Genomic DNA, 26,417 nt, shown 5'->3' with positions numbered 1-26,417 from the left:
CTTCTCAACTTCCCCATGTACTCCAAAAGTTGCAATCCCTTTGGAATGTACTCTTTCACAAAAACCCCATTACCTAAATAGAAAGGAAAATGCCCATTTTAATTAATTCTTGGTCCATAATAGATCAAGGTTGTTGTAAAGTTACAATATAATTTTTGAAGACATGACACAAATTTCCTGACTCATAGACGAACAGGACAGGCAGACAATTCTATATGCCACATGAAGTGGACTGGAAACATACAAACAATTTGTGCTGAATGATTTTATACATTATATGACAAAACAAGAGCTGTCCGTAAGACAGCAAGCTCGACTTTTTGGCACTTTGACTCAAAGGGGGAATAGTTCATTCAAAGTACAAGAGATATGGGACTTGTCCTACTTGGTAATATGCTGACATCGGATAAGTGTGTAAAGCATATATAGTTTCCGAGTAAAGGCCATGCATGAAAAACTTTAACCAAACTTTCTAAATCAAACAAGAGCTCGGCAAAGCGGGGCAAATGCGCCCGAATAAGTGTGCAACACACATGGTAGACAATAGTGGCATTTATACCTAACAACTCATAAAAAGTTTCTTTGCTTGATTGTAATGTCAATATTAAAGATCTAAGTATAGTGAAACCATTGTAATCAGACAAACAAGGATAAATATTTTTTTTACGTAGACTAGAAATGTGTCCATAGGACACAGATGCCCCCACTTCCGCTTTGTCAAAAATGCCATATTTTCACACAATAAAGGCCCATTACTCAATAAATATTAATTTTGGGCAGATGAAAATATCCAGGTTCACAAGTTCACACCCTGAATAATATATCTATGAAGTTTCAAGTCTGTAATATGAACACTTTAGAGTTATCCGAGACACAAACTTTTCGGGGCAGACGTACGTACGGACAGAAGGACAATGGCAAATCTATATGCCCCCCTCTTTAAGTGGTGGGGGCATAAAAATTGGTTGGCCTAGGTCAAGCAGAACTTATTATTTTGAAATTGGACCAGCAGTTTTAGAGAAGAAGATTTCAAAGTTTACTTTATAGCCATATAAGAAAAACTGGCCTAGCCCCTGGAGGGCATGTTTTTTGACATATCAAAATTCTTTGAACAACAGTCTATACGAATGAAGCTCAGAGTTTACCAGACAGTCGGTCTGGTAAACTCGCATGCTTTACCAGACCGGACCAATTTTTACCAGACCAAAATATAATGTAAGATTATATACGGTACACCAGAATTCTATACATGTAATACTTTGAATCAAAAAATTGTTTTTTTTATCATATATTCATTCTAAATGGCTCTCTTGTTAAAGAGAGAACTGTTTCAACAATAGACAATTAGGTCAAGTTACTAAAACAGAAATAATTTCGCAAGCTCTCAATTTTCTATAAAAGAAAATTTAGCTCATTAGATTCACCTTCTTCTGATGATTTATTCAGGCAGGACAATTCCTTGCTGACATCTAAATCATTATTATAAATGGATCTACATCTGTATATGATTACTCAGAATAATATGTTCCAAATAATGTGTAAAACTGTGTGAAGTATTTTCAGATTGGTTCAACTGGAGACATTTCATTTTTGGTCTGTTCTTTATGACATTAGTGATAGAGCTTGTTTGAAATTTGAAACTTCATGAAAGTAACCATGTCCTTGAAACTTCTTCTACACACATACACACTATTTCATCGTTTCACTTTTCATTAATTTACTTAGACTTATAAGTACTAAATACTATGAACACTATGTTTATATTATAAAAAAGCCTTATTTCAGTTTTCTGCAGGCTATGCAATGTCGATTTTGATTTTAACTAAAGCGATCATGCATTCTTAGTTTTCTGCAGGCTATGCAATGTCGATTTTGTATTTAACTAAAGCGATCATGCATTCTTATTCTCTATTATGGTTACAGATAAAAGTCCAAATAAATTGATCCGAAATTAAGCAAATTTTGGCTACTTTCGGAAAATCCCAACATAGTCAAACTCCAAGTGAAACCGTCTCCATGAGTGACATTAAAAATCTAGTGTATACTCTATTCCTCTCATGTGGACGTAGAGAACTCAACTTTATTTGGAGTTTCAATTGACCATGAATCGCTGGTCGTAATGCGAAATAGATTCTGTTTCCGATATTTCTTTTGGACAGACTAGACTAGACATTTAATTTTAGAACAAAGACAAGGACTAATTCACAGACCACGCCGCGTTCTGTAAAACATGTCATATGAATATAGTTTACATCGTACTCGGTCCCGCGAGACAATTAGAGTGTATTAGATGTTGCCTGTGTCTAAAAATACGACACTCTACTCTTTCGCGAGAACTGGCTGAAAACTAGAAAGAATTCAAATTGAATCTATATAGCTGTAAAAGGAAAACTGGCCACACCCCTGGAGGTCATGTTTTTTTAACATATCAAAATTCTTTGAACAACTTTGGTAAAGGTCCACCAAAGGATCATTTCTGTGCAATTATTTTGAAATTGGACCAGCAGTTTTGGAGAAGATTTTTTTTTAAAAAGTGAACATACAACGTACGAGACTGATCACAATACCTCACCTGAGCATAATGAGGTGAGCTAAAAAGGGGGAATAGTTCAGTCAAAATTCAATCAAGAGTTATGGGACTCGTCCAACTAGATAATGAAATGACCTCGAATAAGTGTGTGAAGTTTAATGGCAATAGCATATATGGTTTCTTAGAATAAGCCTTGCATGCAAAACTTTTAAGTCCAAAAAGGGGGAATACTTCAGTCAAATCCTATCTAGAGTTATGGAACTTGTCCAACTAGGTAATGTGATGACCTTGGATAAGTGTGTGAAGTTTCAGGGCAATAGCATACATGGTTTCTTAGAAAAGGCCTTGCATGCAAAACTTTAACCAAACTTTCTAGGTGCAAAAGCGGGGATTAATTCACTCAAAATCCAATCTAGAGTTATGGGACTTGTCCAATTTGGTAATGTGATGACCTGGGATAAGTGTGTTAAATTTTAGGGTTCATGTTTTTTAAAAAAGGCCTTGCATGCAAAACTTTAACCAAGCTGGCAAAGCCGACGCAAGGGTGACTAATAGCTCTCCATATTCTGCCAATAGTCGAGTTTAAAAGAATTATACTAACTAGAGCTGGGTACAGCAAAGAACAAAATACCACACTATACCATGTTTTTCACCAAATACTGTGATACGTACCACACAAACTATGACAGACTGACCTATTTTCTTATATGATCTATCCAACCCTACTTTTTTTTAACACAAAATGGCTAAACAAATATCACTAAAATTACTTGCCTTTATGCTGAGAATTTGCCACATTTTCTTGAACTTGATCAAAACTGTTTCAGTTTCGTTTACGGCATCGTATTCTTTGTAATTGGATTCAAAAGGACAGCGACCGCAGAATACACATGCCCTTTTAAAAAACCTGTCCTATTCAAACATATATTGTTAGTGTGTATTGAATCTTAACACAGTTCTACAATTAAGAACAATTAGAGGACATGTCACACAAATTCTGGTACAATCACATATATGAGGACGTAGAAACAATTTATATTAACACCGGTTTAGCTGAAACTGATTGGTCGAGATACTTTTTAATGTCTCGATCTGATTGGTCTATCTATACACTTTTAAGCACTTCTTGTCACGTGATAACCGGTAAATTGTGTATAGAAGGTGTGTGCGTGATTGGTATCTGACATTTCGAGGACATTTTAAAACATGAATGAAATTCATATAGTCCTCGAATTGAAGTGATTTATGGAACACATTGTGAGGACCATGCCAAAAGTCCTCGGAAGTAAAAAAAGTCCTCGAAGTGTTGGTGTGCGGTCAAGTTTAAGTCCTCTCACGTCAGCGAGTACAAGGACACGCACACGCACACACACAAACACACACACACACACACACAAACAGAGGGAGAAGTCCGCTGGCAAAACGTTTCTTTTTCCTTGTTTAAGGGGAATAAGTGGTGTGTGAAATTCGCGTAGATTAGTGGTGTAGTCACAATGCCTTCGACATAGCGAGTTTTGACTGTATAATAAAAGGTGGTCATTCTTTACAAGGTATGCATAGTAACAGTCTATGTGTTATAACAGCACCGAAGCAATCATTTTGATTAACGCAATACTAAGGTATTAAATCCGAGGTGGACTGTTAATCATTTGACTTGATTATATATAATCGATATGATCGTTAAGAAATAATGGAAAGAGCACCGGCGACATATTATTACTTTGCCGAAAGTCAGATTGAATAACTTTTACATATAGTAATATACATATTGTAAATATTATTAAACAATTTACATGAATGGTATAACTCAACAACTTCTCTCAAAGTGTTATTAAACGACTAGAACGCTTAACGACCTACAATGAATGAACAAAACAAGTTTTCTCATAAAGAAGCATTTTGAAAGAGCATGTATGGTCAACATTGCTATGCTGATATACTGTTTGATCCACACAAATATATTGTAATTTTCATGAAAAATATTTAAACTTTTATTTAGTCAAGATGTAATCAATTTTTAAAAGAAGGAACTAGTAATAGTAATACTTTTTAATTATCAGGCTCAGTGAATTGGTCTGACACTCAAGCTCTTGTTATAGACTAATGCAGTGTTAACATAAACACTATCTTCAAGGATCACAGCTGACTTACTGTTTTCTATTACTATGGTTATACTTTCATTTGACACTTCAAAATCAATGGCAGCACAAATAATCACTTGTCTTATGATAAACAACACACTCATATTTCGATGGAATTGCTATCTCGACTGGCAGTACAAAAACTCGACTTACACACTTTGTCAGTATAAATTTTGTTGCTGAATAATTCATAAACCAATGTCTGGGTCATTTCATCTGAAACTCGACCCTTTCCCTATTGAAACATGAGCAATAACAATCTTACTTTTGATTAGATATTCTATTTTTACAGGTGTTTGTTCGTCAGAATTACAACATTACGACAGGGGTTTGTCTTTTTCAGCGCGAAAAACAATATCCTGAAAACCAAACCTCGATGTCGGGTGTAGGATTAACAAGCCGTGATAAGAGATGTACGAGAAATATTGAAAGCTAATGAAAATACGGTAGAAATTGGTTTGTGTTATCCAGATAAATATCTGATTTATTTTCAAGTGGATCATCTTGAAAGAGGCAAACCAATGAGTCATATACAATTGTTTTTAATTCCCCACACAACCTTAGCATCACCAAGTGATACTCCTTTTTATTTACTGACACAAAATTGTTTCAGTTAAAGAGACACATGAATGATATTTAATACGGCTTCAAGCCGGGATACATCCTATCCTAATGATACCTGCGAACATGGCATGTGTTCTCCAGACATTTCCACCTCATCAATAACCTGTGGAATCAAATTCTAAAAATGATTTACCATGACAAGTCAATACCCAGGCATATGTAAATCAGCATAGATTTCTAGCCTCATACAGCTACAGCCTAATTCTAAGGTAATTAAATTTGTGCCCTCGTAAATAAACCATTCTAAAATACTTATCCTCTACCAAATATCTAAAATGATGTTGTTACAGGTTTTAAATCGCATGTATCTGTCAAAACTTAAACAAAACACATTTGCCAATGGCGATTTTTTTAGGTCAACAGGCGTTCAAAAATATGTTAATACAAGTAGTTGATTGTAGTACGATGCTGTTATATTTGCTCCCAACATATATCTCAAACAAAAGATAACTGTCCAAGTCAACTAATGGTCAACTGCCATGTTATTATGAATATATTGGCATTTTTTTTCTTTTTACTATGTTCAGCTTTTCTCATATATCCTTACTGTATTCTTGTTACAGTGGTTTCCCTTCCAATATGATGTGACACCATGAGATTGATAGGTCGCGAGCAGCAACAGTGGTCCGTCCTACTTCCAGCATCAGGCAAAGTGAAAGTCAAAATAAATATTTTTCGTTTGGGAATTTAATGTATGGCCTAAATTTCGTTATTATTGCACTTATTCAAAGAAGCCAAGGCGCAAACAAGAGAGATGTATACACCATTACAACAATAAAAGTGATGCATTGGATGGATGATTGTGAAATATCAGTCTCCTTAATATTCTGAAATGCACGCAGTTGTACCCTAGCGACAAATAAATCGGATTGATGAAAGAGAAGCGGTTTTTAGTGCTTCTTTCCTTATTCAGATCACAAAGGGCATGTTCGTGTTTACTTCCGATCTAATGGAGCACAGCGAAGGAACACAATATGAGTTAATTCAAATATAATTTAATGTTTAACTAATCTGACTTTAATGATTAAAACAAAAAGAAGCATATCATATTAGTACAGGTAAAACATATTAGCGAGATTTTGGCGCATTTAACTGGAAAATTTGTGGCCTCGTAGAAATTAATAAAAATAATCCATGTATTAAGAGCAATATTTTTTATCCGTACACAAACATACATTATGTTTTGATAATTCAAGTCAAATGAGTAAAACGCAATAATGCATTAAATAAAATATTTTTATTTTTTGCATCAACCTTATACACATATATCTATACATACGTTTGCTGCATAACAAGTTGAAACAAAATGTCAGAACACGTTTACGAATGTGAGTTCTAATGAAATTCTGTTCTTAAGTGGTCTAAGCTAGGCAATTTCGGTCGATCAAAGAAATGATAGAGTACTTCTTGTTTACGTCGTCATTCCTTTAAGATATTTGAGTACAAAAAATAACTGAGATTTGAATCGACGGTATCAAAAGTACAAATCGATTTTTTTTCTTAAAGATGATAACATGTCATTTGCAAGCTGCATTTTAATGTAATGATAGTCATGAAATCAAGAATAAGTAGATATATATTTATATTAACAAAAACATAATGGGAAATAATTTATTATGAAACGATGTGCTAGCAGTATTTGTGTACTCTAACGTGAGTTGTTTGAGAGAAAACAATAATTACAAAGAAATCATTCCCAGTTACAACCTAGCAAACAACAAAACCTGAACAACTACTTACAAATTAGTATTTTATATTATAGTGTATTGCTATGTTATGTTAAGCTATAAATGAATGCTAACTAGTTTTTCTCCGGTATGACCGCGGCGATATTAGATCTTTAACTTTCATTTTTTTAATCATGCATGAAAGTGCGCTTTATTTTTCAGTATTTTAATTTGCATCTTTAATGTATTTTATACCAAAATTAGCATTCGTTTCTAATAACTTTTGTATAAATATATGTTATCAGAATAAATGTACATCAGCCGCTTGCTGTTATAGTATTATGTTGTGTAACTGTAGTCGTTTGTAACCCTTTAATAAACTATAACACTCAAAATGGCGGAATGGTTTTCGTAGCATTATCATCGTGCAAAAGTACAGGGAAAGTCGGGCTGACAAAACGTAACTTGTATCTAGTTTAAAGGAAGTAAGTAGTCTGTGAAAGTTGTGTAGATAAGTGGTCTAGTCTCCGTCACTTAAGCAAGAGGTGGTTGGAAAGAAAAGTGAAAGATTGACATATGATTTTAGTGAATTTATTATTAATAAATATCTTCTTTTGCTTTGTAGACTATCGAGTCGCATTGCACCTTAATGAATATACTGCCTTATAGTCAAGATGTTTGTTCTGAATGTTTGTTCTGAAATGTATGCGGTTAATGAAAGAAAGCATTGTAAGATAGGTAAAACGATATTTTCTAATGAACATTCGATACTTAAGTCGAAAATCGCTATGTCCAATTTTGTAATCTCAACGTCCTGGTTATGTCCAAATTTTAAACAAATATGTTTGGTTTAGTAAGTCACTTCTAGTATTTCGGTTGTAACGAATGTTCGGTATATCGAAATATTTCCCGAGATCGCAACGACTTCGACATAGCAAGTTTTGACTGGATAATGAAGGGTGGTCCTTCTTAATTAATGTATGCATAGTTACAGTAATAACAGCTCCGAATACTTTTGATGAACGCATTACCAAGGTATTAATTCCGAGGTTGACTGTTAACCTATTTTATTAGAAGATATTTTATCGATCCGATCGTTTAGAAATAATGAAAAGAGCACCGGCGACATATTATTACTTTACCGAACGATTGATTAAATAGCTTTAACACATAAAAATCATATACATAATTTTCATTTTAAATATTCAAGAACACTTTACATCAATGTTATAATTCAACAACTTCCCACATAGTGCTATAAACGACCAGAACGCTTTACCACGTTCAACATTGCTATGATGATATACTGTTTGATCCACACAAATATTTTCAAAGGGAGAAACTATTAAAACTAATACTTTTTTATCAGGCTCAATGAATTGGTCTGACACTCAAGCTCTTGCTATAGACAAATGCTGTGTTAGTGATATTCCTTTGTACTTGTCAACACAGCATTTTCTAAGTTAAACAGACATGTGAATAATACTTGATAGAATATCACGCCAATGCCACCTCCAAGGGGACTTTTGCACGTTTTATAGTGTCAGACAAAAACAATGTTTTGTGAAATGTTAAGAAAAAGCTTGTAACAAGGATAAACGTTTTTATCCTGTCACTTGCATAGAAATCGGTCCAATAACAAGGTGCCGTTTAAATTTTAATTTATTAGGTCAGTTGACCACGTGATGTCTATCTACAGTCAGTTGGTCATGTGACCACGAAAGGGGACTATTTTCTATTCTGAAATGTCAGAGGAAATGCACAAATAGTGTTCTAGTATCTTATCAATAGTCCGCCAACAACCGACCTCAACAATCACTCGCCCATCACTCTGCATTATAATGACACTGACAAACAATCAATCGACCAGAAAATCTACATGTGACGTGAAAATCTTACCCCACCCGCACATGCTGGAAAGTGTGCAGCATTCAACGATAGTTAATTCCATTTCTGTGGTGAATGACAAAATCTCACTTACAACAGAAATGAATTATCTCTTTGCCTGTGCAGTTCTGAACATCCAACACTATCACCATAAATAAAATCCATTTAATATGTGGCGATTGCTTGTAAACACTCGTGATCTTGAACCTTGACCTGTGTACTGTACTCTGTGACTTGCGGAATAATTGTTACATTATCAGATAATGTTTGGTGACTGAACCGTGTTTGTGCACTTTTAAAAGCTTTTTTATGCCTTGAATTGAGTTTTTCATATTAAAAGGCAATGACTTTGACTATAAGCGTATTGAAAAAAGTTGAACAATTTTAAGAACTATTTTGGGGGCGAATTAAACATGGATACCTATTATGCTGACGTCACCAGTGAAAAAACAGTTGTCTCCCTTATTTTTAAAGATACTTAATAATTTTAAGGTAATTTATAGTGTTAAAATAACTTCGGCTCACCCGATAAATTCCTCCGCCTTGCCTTACAAACTATTGAAAAAAGTGAGGACTTTCTTTTGCCGAAATGGGCTAGTAACGCTATTTGCAATTGAATAAATAAATGTTCAAATGTGAATTCAGTATTTGTTCCTAATAGAAAGTAAAAACATACTCAATTTTAACAACTGATGTATGATGTTGCCAACATTCAATATCAGAACGATTTTTTTACTACCAAAACTACATGGCAACATGGTTTTGCTCAGCCCTTCGATGAAATAGTTCTTTCAATGCCAAAACAATTGAATCGCGCTGTTTTTACGTCAGTATGAACCTTTATAAATGTGTGCATTAAATACAGCGCTGGAAATGACATTGCTTTGTGGTTTTAGATGTTTCGGCTCATCATCGACTCAAGTGAAACTGGTAGGCTGTTGAGATTTTAAACCGCATGTGAAGAATAACAGTCTGATACACATCGGCATATACTACAAAACTTGTATTCTATACGTCCAGCAAATCGCAAAGGCTTGCTTTCTAACTTATTTTCATTCGTGTATATGACGTGTGGTGAAGGTCCCATGTAGTTATCTCATAAGCATACTTCAGCTAACATATGTTTGATACAGATAGAAATGAATTCTTGTAGGTAACAAGACCATTCTCAAGATTAACAACTCATACTGTAGGGATACATCCCAACCTAATGAAACCCGCGAAAATCGCTCAGGAATTTGATATATGTTTCCAGACATCTCCACCTGATCGATTATCTGTGTAATCAAACTCTAAAATTGATTTACCATGACAAGTCGATACCCAGGCATATGCAAATCAGCATAGATTTCTAGCCTCACATAGCTACAGCCTAATTTTAAGGTAGTGGATTTTGTGCCCTTGTAAATAAACCATTCTAACATATTTACCCTCTATCAAATATCTAAAATGATAATGTTACAGGGTAACAATCGCATGTATTTGTCAAACTTCAAATTGTAGCACTAATTTTCAATCAATATCAACGGAGTATTAAAAAAGGTTTAATGACAACTGACAAGTAAACGATACCATAAAGAACAAACTTGCCAATGGCGATTTGTTTAGGTCAACAGGCGTTCAGAAATATGTAAATACAAGTAGCTGATTGTAGTAGAATTGTGTTCTTTTCGCTCCCAACGAATATCTCAAACGGAAAATATATGTGCAAGTCAACTAACGGTCAACTGCCATGTACGTATGAATATATTGGCAAGTCTTTCTTTTTACTCTGTTCAGCTGGTCTCATATTTCCTTACTGTATTCTTGTAACAGTGGTTTCCCTTCCAATGCAATGTGGCATCATGAGATTGATAAGTCATGAGCAGTAACCGTAGCCCGTCCTATTTCCAGTACAAGGAATAAGTGAAGGTAAAAATCAATATTTTTCTTGTTTGAAATTAATATGTTGGCCATATTTCATTCGAATTGCACTTATTCAAAGACGTTAAGGCACAAACAAGTGAGATGTATACACCATAACAACAATAAAACTGGTTCATTGAATGGTTGATTGTGAAATATCTGTCTCCTTAATTTTCTGAAATGCATGCAGTTGTTCTCTAGTGGCAAATAACTCGCAGTGATGAACGACATCTGATTTTTAGTGCTTTTTTCCTTATTAAGGTCACAAAAGACATGTTCGCGTTATCTTCCGATTTAAAGGGGCATAATAAATGGTCACAATATGAGTTAATTCAAAAACAATATCATGTTTAGTAAAGTTGACTTTATTAATCAACACAAAAAGAAGCATATATTATTTCAGTACAGATAAAAATATAAGCGAGATTTTTGCGCATTTAACTGAAGAATTTGTGGCCACGTATTAAAATATCAATTAAAGAGCCCTGTATTAAGGTCATTATTTTTATCCGTACTCAAAAATATATTCTGTTTTGATAATTAAAGTCAAATGAGTGAAACACGATTATACATTAAATAAAATCTTTAATTGTTTGCATCACCCTTATAAACAAACAAATGTCATATATTTATACGTCCGTTTGCTGCATAACAAGTTGAAACGAAATGTCAGAAAACGTTAACGAATGCAAGTTCAAAAGAATTCATGTTCTTAAATGGTATCAGCTAGGAAACCTTGGTCTATCAAAGAAATGATAGAGTACTTCTTGTTTACGTCGTCATTCCTTTAAGATATTTGAGTAAAAAAAATAAATGAGATTTGAATCTATAATATCTAAAGTACAAATCAAATTACTGCCCAAAGATGATAAAATGCCATTTGCAAGCTGCATTACAATGGAATGATAGTCATGAAATCAGGAATAAGAAGAAATATAATTATATTAACAAAAACATAATGGGTTATAATTCATAATAAAACACTGGGTCTGCAATATTCGTGTACTTTAACGTCAGTTGTTTGAGAGAGAAAAAAATAATTACATAAAACTTTCCCCGTAACAACCTAACAAACAACAAAACCTCAACAACTACATACAAATTTAAATTTAATCTTATAGTATATTGCTATTTTATGTAAAGCTATAAATTAATGTTAATCAGTTTATCTCCGGTCTGATCGCGGTGATAAAATACCTTTTACTTCCATTTCTTTATTTTGCATGAAAGTGCAGGTTATTTTTCAGTATTTTAATTCGCCTCTTTAATAAATGCGTATACCGATATTAGTGTTCGTTTCAAGTCTCTTATTGTAGAAATCTATTATCGTTTGTAACTCTCTCTGTGAGTGGCAATACTTATTTTATTGTTATTATTATATTTCACTGATTTTATCATGAAATTTGTATAATTTGCTTTATTGGTGAGACTTAAATAAACTATTTTACTACAAATGGCGGTATGGTTTTTGTGGGTTAACATCGTTCAAACACACTTACAGGGAACATTCCGCTGTCAAAACAATAACATTATCTAGTTTGAAGGGATTAAATGGTGTTTGGGACTCGCGTAGATAAGTAGTATAGTCTTCCTCACTTACCCAAGACGTTATTGGTAAAAAACAATGAAACCTTGACCTATGATTAAGTGTATTGATTATCTATAATATTCTTATTGTGCTTGTTAGACTATCAATATGAAAGAAAACAAGATAAGACAGGTAAATCTATTAATTTCTAGTAAACGTATACGATATTTCAGTCAAAATTGGCTATGTCGAACACTCCTTATCTCGATGTTCTGGTTATGTCGAACTTTTAAACGAATGTGTTGGATTGAGTTATATACTTTCAGTATTTTGGTTGTATCAAATGTTCGTTATGTCGAAATATTTCCAGTGGGGCCAAGGACTTCGACATAGCGAGGTTTGATTGTATATAGTGAAGGTTGTTGCTTCTCTGCACAATATGTATATTCACAGTTTAGGCCACAACAAATTGATCATTTGTTCTACGGATTTTGCCAAAACAAAGTAGGAGCGAGCGAGCGAAATAAAAATAAAAATACTTTTTCCTAAATTTAAGGCAAATCAGAGGCGAGCGCAAAGCGAAAAATAAAAAAATAAATAAAAAGTTACCAAATTTATCATACAGTGTATGTCAAGAAATGCTTATTAATTGCAAACATAGGTTCAGTTATTAATGAAAAGGTTTTGATTGTATCACTTGCAAATCTGTCTCAATATTTGACAATGGCAATAAGGTCCAGTGCTTTACTATTAACTTCATTTTAAACGTGGATTTATTGTAAAGACAACCTTCCACATAGTAACATATAATTATTTGAAGACCAAAAAGAAAACTATTGTATTCATTCCATAACTTACTATTACAAAAAAAACATTTTAGACTTGTAAGAGTAATTCATGATTTGAATCAGGTCTAAGTTTGAACCTCTTGAAGCACATGATTAAATTGTAGTGACTTTGACATTGCAGAAGATCGAAAATGTAAATAACACAGAGAACATATCTAAAAAAGACACTGTGGATTAAATTGCGGGACAACATAAATGAAGCAGTATCAAACAAATCTGCAAATGTGGCACCAGTCATTATATTAAAGCAGGTGGTGGAATAAAGATATTTCCCTTTAAAGAACCCTCCTTTACCCCGAACCTATGGTTTATAGGTCCGTGCCTTGAAAAAGAATATGATGTCGGCCTCCATAGCTTCAATGCCCATAAGAAACAGGCCACTTTAATTACAGGCCATTTTATACAAATCGATCAATGAAAACAAGTGGATAAAAAAGAAGAATTGAGAAAATTAAAACAGTCATTTTACTTATAAAAGGTTTTATTTTCTGGTTTTACTGATGTTTTTTTTAAACTGTCCATGTGTATGTAATGCACTAGTCAACTGTAACCACGCCCCAAGGTCCGGGGAATAGCGGGGACTTTGACATTCGATCCAGCCAACCCCGGGTAAATCCACTGCATTCATCCGGCACTGTGGGGCCACCTGGAAGGTAAAAACTTGGCCCATTTCCCCGACTATCCCTGGTATACCCCAGGACCTGGGGGGAGGGGGCGTGGTTACCGTGGATTGACTGGTTCATAAATATAATGTACAGGCTGTTTCTAAAACATTTACAAGTCCTACTATTTTTATCTGTTTATAACGATTATGAGTATATGAAAAATGAGAAATGCATTTTAGAAAATTTAAAAAATAACTCACGAAAACATGTTCAATTGTTGTAAGTCGTGTGTCCGTGTATTTTAATATAAGTTTTGCACTCAAAATTCGATTTAGTTATTATTTAACACAAAATTTTGAGTACAACACAATGAATTACTTAAAACACAATAAATAATTATTGCTTTCGACTCTGTGAAACTGTTGTTGTTTACTGAAGACTATAATCCATTGACTTTGACACTGATTTTCATTTAAAACGTGTATTTTACATTACGAAAACTGAAAGTAACCCGAAAATTAATACCGGAAATAAATAACAACGGTGCGTCCTGCAAAATATTCCCGACAAAAAAGACTGTCAACAAATATCGGCTGTTTTGCGGTTACCCGGACCTGATTTTGTCCTGACACGAGGAAATTTTGCTCGCGAAGAATGTAAAGCATGGAAATACCTTCAAAAAAGGCAAAGTCGACGTTGAAGGATTAAATTCTTAGTAAAAGAATTTCAGAAAATAGAGGAAATTCAGAAGTAAAAAAAAAATAAAAATAATATGCTCGGCCAAATAGTAAGTGCGGGCGCAAAAAAAGTTTTTTAATTTTTTTTTCGTTTTTCGAATTTTAGGTGCGGCAAATCCGACGAACAAATGATCAATTTGTTGTGGCCTTAGCTGACATAACAGATCCGAAACAATCATTTCGTGGAATGCAAATGTAAATAGTTTGCCGTTTCATCACAATGAAATTATTTAATAGTCATCAACTTTCCAAGTGTCTATAATGGCAAAACACCAAACGTGTTTTAAACGGCTTGTAACAAATATATCATTTCATTCTTGACATTTTACATAATTCATTGCCTGTAATCTGATTTGTGTTGAAAATTTTCGAACATTTTTTTTTAATCTAGATCAAAAGAGTGAGAGTTATGTTAAGCTCATCGCTTTAAAAAAGATGAAGTAAACGTGGCGTTATAGTAAATGATATACTACCAGACTTTCAACAATGACCTTTAACGTCGGTGACACCGTTTGTATTTCAAATTAAAAAAAAACAATTCTCGTTCATTTTAAATGCATTCTTTTATATTGAAATATAGGAGTTAAAACCTTAACATATAGTGCCTTTGTGTTCCTAACTTTTCCCAAAGTAATTACGCATCTCATAGCAACATCTGACCGTTTAGCTAGAGGCTATTGTCGATATTAGACAGAACGCTGTATGTACCAAGATGCTTGGACATATCACATTATCTTCCGTAATCAGGTCATAATGGGGTTCACCGATGCTTCGGTACTCGTTTCAAGAAATATTTCCAACTGCCTTATTATAATCGAAAATAGGAAAATATTTTTGAATATGTTATTTGTTAAGCTGGGATAAAAAACGATGGTAAACATTTTACTGTATTTTATAAATTGTATGTGTTAATAATATTTTTACATTCCATTCAAGATATAATTGAAACTACATGGAAAAGTACAGCACTCATAACTGAATACCATGATAGTGTTGAAAGGTCGAAGGATCATCCCCTTGCATAAACCAAACGAAATACTTACAAGCCCGGAACAACGATTACAGCAAATCTAAAATAATGCACCCCTGGTTTTGATTTTCCTCGAAATGTAACAGAAAATGTACGAAATAAATATAGTGCGTTTCATTGTATTTGTTACCTTAGTAATACTGAACAAGGCACTGCTATTCATACGTCGAGAATCCGAACCATGTTATAAAATGTTAAACTGGCATGTAGGATGCACCAATATTCCGTAACGTCTTTAGTCTGATTCAGAAAAGCAAACTTTTAATTTTGTTGTAAAAAATGCTATTAAGGTGCAAGGTTGAGAAAACGCACAGTATCTGCTACAGATCATCTGTTCTACAATCAGGCACACATCTTTCGTCAAAATAGAATATGTTATAGATATTTCCAAACATTTAAGAATTCAGTTTACTTGGCCTGAGTCTCGAAATCTGACTTAAGGTGTTAGTAAATATCGGTCCTGGTTAAGAGTTTACATCTCATTAATAGTTTAACAGCACCGAAAGACGTTTAATAAGATCCACAAAATATTCAGCAGCAGTAACTTCCCTTATAACAGAAGGAACTAGTCTCACACTCAAGCATTGCACTGTATAACATAGACTTATCTTGCAGATAAGTGGCAGGTATTCTGGTTTCTGTTGTAATAGTGGTAGTCAACAGTTAGAATGTTGTTGTTTCGATTTGATGAGGATAACATTTCTTTCTAAAAGTAACTGGACGTCAATTCGAGAATAATTTGTCTATAAAAGTAAAAATGTGAATTCTTTAATGAAAGATTCATTTCCCTGTTGAGTTTCTACATTCCTTGCTGGTTTTATCCGAAACTGCGTCGGACAAGTTTTTGGCTTCTCTATAATCATCGCCGGTGGATGTAAAAATCCAGGCATGCGTTTGGTAACCTAACTTGCAAGTCATTTTGTTGACAGGAATTGTTATATTTAGAAAACATTCTTTGATTTATGTATGTAATTTGTCAACTTTTTGTGTGACTTCATTCCAGCAACTGCAGGCATGTCATGCAGTTATTTTCAGCAATTTATTTTCAGATTTATAAATGCTCCAAGCAGCGTTCGTTGTCGATTTAGGACCACACTGTCCTTTGCCAAAACAAAAATTACTGGTGTCTGCCAAGAAGTTGCTTCTGCTGATTAATTACAAACTTTAAATATTTAAACAATGATATTTTACTATATTCGTGTTTGAATTAAATGTTTGTTTGTAAAACTTACATTACAATGTTGGAGTCTTGCAAACGAAAATATTGAACAATGGTACGTCTTGATTTTAATTTAAAATGATTGATTTTATTTTATGAAGTTCTGTATCGATGGCGAAACGAATTAGGTCGATTTTCTTTGCCCTTGACTATGAAAATTTCTTCAAAATGACTAACACATCGATCGACTATATAGTGCCTTGCTAAATAATGAATATTACAATATCTTGGTTACCGAGTTAAATATCATATGTATTTACGTTATATGTTAGATGATTGATGTGTCTGAACTTTACCATCCCAAACTGACCCCATGTGAAGTTGCTACCGAATTTCACACTGTTTTCTATCATCTCCAAATACACTTCACCAATCTGAGATTCTATTTGTCTGCATGCTGATAACTTTGTGAAAATATAGCCAACAGAAATACTGGCGGTGTTTATATTAGAGGTTAAAGTAAAATTCTATGCATGCATGTTATATTATTTATCTGTTTCTTTTAGAAAAAAGTGTGATTTTCGAAAATACTTTATACTTATATTTTCAGTTATATGCGACTTTCAATAAGTAGTTTTAGCTACAGTTAAATACTATTCATATGTGTAACGAAACTTTTGTGCATCAAAATCGCCATTAATGGTAAATACATTGCATGATATTTTGTGTATAAAAAATCCCATAAATGGTCCATATATTTAAATACTGTTGTAAATGAAAGTTCCCGTACATGGTCAATTACTTTTATGACATGTTATACGTTCCAAATTTTCGTATATGACCGATATAGTTTAAGACAGATTATGCATCAAAATCCCCATAAATGATGATCACATCTTATGCCATTTTCTGATTCAGAACTTCCTGTACATGGCCTGTAAATTTTATGACATTTTAGTGAATTGAAATTCCCGTACATGGCCTGTAAATTTTATGACCTTTTAGTGAATTGAAATTCCCGTACATGGCCTTGAAATTTTATGACCTTTTAGTGAATTGAAATTCCCGTACATGGCCTTTAAATTTTATGACCTTTTAGTGAATTGAAATTCCCGTATACCTATTATGTCATTTTGTGTATCGAAATTCCAGTAAATAGTCAATAAGACATCAATGCGTCTTAACATCCCTAAGAACGGCAAAACATTTCTTGACATTTTAGTTAATCGAAATTCCCGTAAATAGCCAAAACCTTTATATGACATTTATGTGTATCATAATTCTAGTCAACGGCCAGTAAATTTCATTACATTTCGTGTATCATAATTCCCGTAAACAATTATCGTCAATACATGGTGTTTGTTTTAGTCGACTTATTGATAAAAGACAACACTTTTTTTCTGTATATAATTATGTTTAAAAGCGTTATAGTAAATATCTCCTTCAACTCGAGTTGACTGGATATGGGCTGCCACAAGTCATAAATTAATCCAGCCGTCCCGTATGAGGGTTGTGGAAATCATTAGATGTAAATCGTTCATTTAAAATAGATACAGATAGTCAATAGCACCGCGTATACAATTCCTAGGAGGGATATAAGGACGTAGAGCCGAGCTAGCTAGTGTATATTTAACAATAATCTCGCATGCGATTGACTACAGTGGCTGAAATATCCCATACCACGATGCTTTATTTCTAATTAAGCAATTGAAGTACATTCGTACGTTTGCCTTAATTAACTTTACTCATCACATAATATAGAAATCAGAAGCCATTAGACGTTGTCCAGGCCTCTATTTTTTTCCCCGACACCGACGCAAGCTTCGCTGCATACCTCGCGTTGAAATATTAATTGCGCTAGCAGTTCCATCCCGTTCACAGTTTACATGCCGGATAAGTGTTTATATATTTCATTCGATCAAATAAAAGCTTTCATTGCTCAACATTGGAACTCCCGGTGGAGCAACGTGGCACGCAAGTCCTGAAGCTTATTTAAAGCGTCAGCTCCAACACTTTTGCGTTTTAGTTTTAATGTTAAGAGCCCGTAGCCAAATGTGTTCTTAAATGCAAGAACGCTGCCTGATATTAGTCCGTGGTTTGCACACCGACCGAGAACTGAATTGATTTGCGAACGGTAAAAGAGTTATAGGATATTGGATGGTTGTGGGTGATTTTGGGGGAAACTTCAAGACTCCTATACATCTGTGCGTAGGGCGAAATAGGAATATTGGCATCTAAATAGGTTGGTCTAATGTACGGTATAGTGTCTGTACATGGTCGTTTGGAATCGTTGCCAATTTTCGCTGACCGGAAGATAATAGACTACATTTGGAAACATTCACTTTCAAGAAGTTGGACATAATTTGATTTAATATTATCTAACAATTGTGATTATTTTCTTCTATGATATATTAACAAGAAATAAAGTGACAGTCATATATTATCAGATTATAACAGGATCAACAAAAAGTGCCATAGAAAAGTTTTAAAAATTCCTGTCACTAGATTATGAAAAATAAATTGACTCTTATGGGGATTTAAAGCGGAAATGACATAACGTACATTGCCGACAGATATGGTAAGTTCTTTCTTTTTTATTCATTGCTCATTTTCGTATATTTTAGTTAAATAACATACTATTATTTCACGCTTTTTAAACCATGTTATACTCAAAATCCGGGACATTAGATCATATTGCAATTAGCACAGGATAATAAACATGACAATAATTGCTTCCATTGAATAAAAGTGTTATTTCGACCACATAATACTTTCAATGTTCCAATGTTTAAAAGAAATAAAAAAAAGAAAGAATAGTACGTTAGTAACTGCCCCACGCCCCCCCCCCCCCACACACACACATTTCTGTTAAGTTCTTTAGCGTGACAAACGTAGCCTAATCCATAAGCCTTTTTCCAAACTTACTAATGAGGTTACTAAAAAGAAATAAGGATATCGTGGTAATTTCCTTTCTAACTGAAAACCTCTTAAGGAAGTTATTTAACACAATTTGTACCGGTTTTGTTTGAGTCATTAAGCTTAATCATGTTATTATAAAAGTGGCTTTAGAGATATGTGAATATGTGATATGGGCCTGGTCAGTTGTATTTTTCATTATATTTCAGATAAATACATGACTGCACATTAACCCGGTGTCTATTTATTCGACTGGGCCTAGTTTCACAACAAAATAACAACCTAAGCAAATACTTTGCGGTCACCTGATCGGATTGTAATAATTATTATATAAATTATATAAATGTTTTTGTTATCTTCAGTCGGGATCACATTTTTTGTCTTAGAATTTTCCTGAATCTGGCTTTTGGTCCTTCATTATCTTCTAAATAGCATTTAAACGTACTGTAGATACTGACATTTATCGATACAATGAATAAAATACATCAGCAACAGACATTAAGCATGTTATATGTAACTAATTTATATATTCTAAGTTCTATAAAATTCATACCGCCATACGCGCGTTTGACTTAATCAAAACAAAACGATCTTCCTTCCGAGAAATAGAATTAATCGACGCTGAAATCAATTTTACAACGGTTATTCACCTGTATCAGCATAGAAAGGAAAAGGTTGTAAATATTTGATGTAATTTGTCGCCTGCGAAGAAAAATAGTATGTGTTATTTCTCCATTTGGAATTCCGAATGCAGCGTTTCCTTGTTATTCAATATAAAAAAGAAACAGTTTTGATAGATAAGATCATTTTCCAAAAGCTTGCCTTTATTTCGAAGAATGAGCCGTGGTAATGAAATTCAGTCATTAATCATCCATAAGTGATAAACTGTCAGTGGTTTTTCAAGCCGGAGCCTTTGAAGTTTAGAGGTACAGTCAAAACACGATATTCCGAGGTCGTTTGGACCTCGGGATATATTTCGAGATAATGAACGTTCGATATAACCGATATATTACAAGTTTATTATTAAACCATTCGAAACTAAGTTCGATATAACCAAAACGTCGATATAAAAGAGTTCGACATAACGAGATTCGACAGTATAACACAACGTTTTATAGTGAGTTTTTTTTTTTTTGTAAATGTACGAAACAAGTTCGTTAGAGGCAAAGCCTGGAGACGGTATTCATTCTGATTGCAATTTAACATACCTAATATTATGCCATGACGCAACTTTATTGAATGGTTCATTTGGTTTGCCCAGAGTTGTTCCGATCATACTGGTAGACATATCATTCAAAATAATATAAGCATTTAAATAGGCGGGACAAAGGTTTCGGATTCGGATTCATATGTTGTTTTTGTTTGTCCCTTTAGAGATAAATCAATTTGAAGTAATATCCTTGTTCTCTGTCTCGTTCAGAACTGAATACCAAAATATAATTACATTAAGGGCAAAGATGGACTAGCCATTATATAAAGAAATGCAATTCTCTACGTACAGAAATTGCATTATTATGGAACGGTGCCCAAACATCTTGGTAAATGTAGCAGAAACAATTCCTCTTTTTCCACATTGTTGTATCTTGGAATACAACGGGGATTTGTATATATTAGTGATAAAATAATTTGGCAAGACATTTATGTGTTTTCATGTTGCCTTCATGATATTAAAGTGTTGACGAATCAGCATTTTTTACAAACCATCTGGAGATAACCTTTGTATAGATTTTAATCTCCAAATGCTTAATTCTTATTCTCATATCTTTCAATACAAACAATCTCAATTAATTTATGACACAGAGTATTTATAAGTTTAGTTTTATGTAAACCTTATTATAACAATAAAAAAAAACATATTAAAATATGCTCTCCTGTGGTTTATAAAAATATATCAGTGAAATTAAATTCGAACTTTGATGTTTAAAACATTTGTTCACGGTTTTGAAATCTTAGTTCTCACGTTCAAATGAAACGTCAGCGCGCACAGGGGTGGGACACAATATCAACGACGTCATGACGTTACGTACATATACGATTAGGCACGCTGTTCTGATAAAAGTCAACTAATTTCATTTCATATCCTTTAAGACATATAATTCATGTATCTTTTGCTTGTTTCAGTGTAAGATATACTTTTCTTTTAACCCATGAATACCAAAAGCACATACATCATTCATGGCTACGTGATTAGTGAAAATATAGCCTTTGGTGCTCAGTCGGTGAAATATATATCGATCGTACACTGAAACAAACAAATATCCTCTAAACATTTAAAACAATTGTTCAAAATTGTCTCTTTTTCTTATGTGCCCATGGTGTCCTGGTGTTATGATGAAATCTCATATCATTATGATCTATTGAATGAGTGCAATCCCCCTATGCAACAGTATCTTGGTAATTAACATAGATAACATAATTACGTTGTTTCATCCTATACACATTACCATATATATCACTTTGTGGGTGTGTTCATAATTAGCTTTACTTCATGATTTATTAATAAACCGTTAATGAATGGACAGAGATATTTTGTTCAGACAGAATAAATCGCGATAATATCGATTTACTACTGAGCTTGTTTCTGTAGTTTTTTCACATAAGTATCGATATTGAACTATTTTTAGATAGAAGTTCGGATTTCCAGGACTTTGAGGTCAATATTGATCCATGTACTTCTAGATGGGGGGAGGGGGTTATAAAAAACAATGACACTTACCCCATCCATTTTATGCAAAACGGGAACATATACCATCGTTAAGAAACTTAAAAGTCACGATTTTAACCAAAGGAAAGTCCTAGTTGGCAAGGTGACATAACATATTGGGTAACAACTTGTCTGGATTAATTGCCCTTTCTAGAATAAAGGCCACTCATACTTTATTTTCGGAACAAATGCAAAAATAATGGTAACTTGTAATAAGCTGTTATTTTAAAACGGCCAGTTATTACTTGTTGGACCATATGACAGCAGATTTTACTGCTTATAAGTAAGTAATTGCGTACTTTCTTGGGCCAAATTACAGAAGCATCTTAAGTTTAATGTAAACTTTTTTTTTAAAACATTCAACAATCCTAAAAAAAAAATGAAAAATATTTTTTTAAATGCAAACTCTGATTTTAAGCACTACTTTCTTCTCAAATGCTTCTGTCAAACTGTTTCGTTGAGTGATCTAAATCTTGTAAATTTGCTGACATCGATGGGCGGAACCCTTCACAGAACTGGGACGAGGGCACCTTGCATTCAGCCGGCTGACAGAGCATTTCCGTCAGCATCATTAGCAGTTTGTTACTGTAGCTAATGATGATTTATCGTAACAAACTGCACCATATGAGCATCACTGACAAATAATTCACACCAGCAACTTCAGTAACTCCCCCGTCATCAATATGACAACTCTTTAGTAGATGGACGAGATCTGTTCAGGTTGGACCTTCAAATGCTTGTGAATAGGTTGAAAAAAAAACAACATTTATAGACAAGGCACACTTTTTTTTAAATTCAGTTGTTTTAATAAATAAATGCCTATAGCACTTTGGTTGTTGGACAGAATATAAGTATGCTACAAGGTTTTGAACCTAAATTAAGCTCGTTTGAATTCATTAAATAATTGTCAAATTTTTCAATCGAACAACCATAGTATTGTTTCTACTATATATATTTTTTTCTACAGAAGATATTTTGCTAAAACATTGTGTGCGAATACAAGTGTATCAAATTGGCATGAACTCAGCAATGTTGCAATACCAGGTCTAACATCATAACTTATACTTCACGTTTTTTATTCAGCATGCATTGTTGAACTCTTTGTGCTATTATTGTTTAAAATGTAGGACAAAAACATAAAAATGAAAATCATGGTTAATCCGATGTATTCATGTCATTTTGGTATTCAAGACAAACAAAATGACAAATAGAAATATGAGCACTTGTGTAATAAATCCAGAATGTCAAATCTATTGAATCATATTTTCATAAGATAATGCTATAAGTATTTTTCGTTTTTTTGTCTGTGTATTTATCTCATAAACAACTATAAAAATAATTAGGTAGTGGCCTTATAGTTCTCAATTACCAATGACGTCAAGACAATCGTCAAAATGTCAATATTCCTTTTAGCTCTAATTGTAACATTAGTCTGGGTAATATTATCTTATATAAGTTTCTAGCATTTACATCCGTGTATGTGTTTTAAATCAAAGTTTATTATACAATTTGGACTGCGCCGGTTATGCGTTTCCATGGTCATTTAAACGTTTACTTCTCATGTCATGTTTTTCTATCCTCAAATATCTGTCTGTTCCATAAAGATTCCGATTTACAACTTTGGATATAACTATACCTTCCTATCAAAATACGGGTTTCGTTGAAAGTTTTGATCATTTTACGTATATTGAGCAAATTGTTGAAATATATAGAGGATAACTCTCTTTTCAGTATAAGATCGTAATATATTTCACTGAGTGAAGTAGTCACGAGTGAAATATTTATATAACGACCTTATAAAATGCCTTAAAATAATATAAAATGACAGTGTATAGAAGTTTTAAGAAAAGCGCGCCACATTGTATGCGAATGTACCTTCATTTCGGAAATGACGTAGTTAAAATTGTGTTCCAGTCCAGTGCGCGCTGACTAAAGATTTTGAAATGAGGGCGGCCTAAAAATTCAAAACTTACAGTGAAAGATATCAATATGAATTTTTTACTGTTTGAAACTGTGTTTAGTGGGTGGTGACCAAGTCGGAAAATGGGTTTTCGCCGGGTTCTCCGATTTCTCATTCAACCCAACGCCGCAACCTCGCGCAACATCGTGCAAACGAGAGAGACTCAGTATAAATGTTACTTACCACAATCGTTGTAAAAATAAATAAAGTTTAAACTAAGCAAAAGTCACTAAACAACCTAAATGATGTTTTGTATAAAACTGATTGAGTTGTCGTTGTGGTAGATTCTTAGGGATACTGACGAGGTTGCATGTTTGGCATTACTGTTAGCTATTTCAGTCAAAAATCCGAAGCTAATGTTTCATACTTTAAGAAAACAAAATTGTTCATGTTTTCGCTGTATGCCGCTCCGGGAACTGCGCATTATGGTATAAACGCAGGGGAGTATCACGTAATCGCTATAGCACATCGGCCGTACAAGATGGCGTAAAATTCACCCAGTTCAACCCATAAATTTGGCATTTACGGATGGTTAACGTTAAGTTAGTATCGTTAACGTTAAGTTAGAATAGGCTCAGAGTATCCACAATGTAACACAAATTATTCGCGTGATTTCTGTATTTCGGGAGGTTTGCTAAGTTTAAGATTGAAACTCGATACAAATTTTATTTATACTCGTACATTGTCCGAATAAATCTGTTATCCGGATGATTCAGCGTACAAAACGGGTATATGAAACAAATGTCTACAAACTATTGATTAAATTTGAAAATTAATCCTTCAATGTAAGTTTCAAGAGCTATTTCGATCTTTAACAATAGTTATTGACAACTTTCTAAGCGAGTATATATGTCTACAACTATAGTACCATTTCTTAATGAATTTCACAGCATGCTGATGTAACTCATCATGCCCAAACCAATAAGAACTCAAGTCTTAGACAAAATGAAAATGTCGATGAGAGCTCTAACGGCATTAAAGCTGTTTTGGGATGGGGTTTGGAAGAATAATTCTCCGCTGGGATTTGCGTGCAGCAGTCATTTACACAACGTAATTTGTGAAACTTTCATTTCAAGAATTATAGCAGGCACCTATATAACGCACTCTGTCAGGATCAATAGTGCTTGTTTTCTTTTGCGAGAAAGTTCTGCTTATAAAAATGTGTCCCCCCTTAAGATACAAGCATGACATGTCCGTGAATATTTTTGCTGTTTTTCACGTTGAACCTTTGAAGTCAATTTTTGGGCGAACTGCAGTACATTGTTTAAGAACGTTCTAAAAACGTTCGACGTCCCTGTCAGACAAATCAATTCGAAAACAGCAAAATGAATTAATATATAATGATTAAATTTGCAAATGACAGGTTCGACAGAACAATGCATCAAATGAGTCCAACAAAACGTTTTGCAATGTTTCAAACTTATGCTGTTAATAGGATCTTTGTCACGCTAGTTCACGTCAAGTGTATCCTGATTTTAGTGATGAATGTACCCATTGTTTTTTTAATAGCAGTCACATTTCATCTAACGTATATAGAACAGACCAATTCAGAATAAAACAGATTAAAATGTATTTATTTCCCGTCCGGATAGCTTTTATTTTACATTTCCGCAGATGCGCATTATAATTTAATTGCAACCTTGCAACCATCTCCAAACACTTAAAATACCGCCTCAATATCAATAATATATGTTGACATTTCATTATTAAAGACAAGAGAGCTTTCTAATTTACATTGACATGTCAAATATTAACTTGATAGCGATGTATGCCTTCGCCAATTTACCGTATAATGCATCATTGATTTACATAATTTTACATAAAATAGTTATATTTCCCCGTGCTAAAACGTATATGCGTATATAATAAAATGTATTTATACCGAGGCTCTTTTATAAGTGGTTTATCTTTATTTCGGTATATTTGCTTGGTGGTTCTGTGCTGGGTTTTCTTTGAATTAGATCATTATACTGTATATTATGTAAAGGAAAATAAAGATGTTAAGTACACCACATTACCAAAGCCAATACGAAACAGAATATGTCTGTAGGGAACGCCGACCAGCCGATTTAGTTACAGACTTGGCAAGGTGAGTATGGCGTACAAGTTGGTCCATATCTGAACTCACAGGGGTTTCGTATAAGTAACATGCGTTTACAATCGAATATTTAAAACT

General features: G+C 33.6%; 1 protein-coding gene across 3 annotated transcripts in view; it reads left to right on the top strand.

The window, feature by feature from the left end:
• Positions 1–18,757: 18,757 nt before the first annotated feature.
• The window catches only part of LOC128223967 (neuronal acetylcholine receptor subunit alpha-10-like), a 121,921-nt gene continuing 114,261 nt past the window's right edge, over positions 18,758–26,417 (top strand). For all 3 annotated transcript variants that reach the window (XM_052933522.1, XM_052933531.1, XM_052933514.1), the window contains exon 1: positions 18,758–19,239. The gene's annotated coding sequence lies outside the window, so the exon portion shown is untranslated. The remainder of the gene's footprint in view (positions 19,240–26,417) is intronic.

Source organism: Mya arenaria, chromosome 2, assembly GCF_026914265.1.
Source record: "Mya arenaria isolate MELC-2E11 chromosome 2, ASM2691426v1".
In the NCBI taxonomy this organism is placed as follows: domain Eukaryota; kingdom Metazoa; phylum Mollusca; class Bivalvia; order Myida; family Myidae; genus Mya; species Mya arenaria.
Note: the sequence above shows the minus strand (reverse complement) of the source record. Positions and strands in the feature narration are given on the sequence as shown.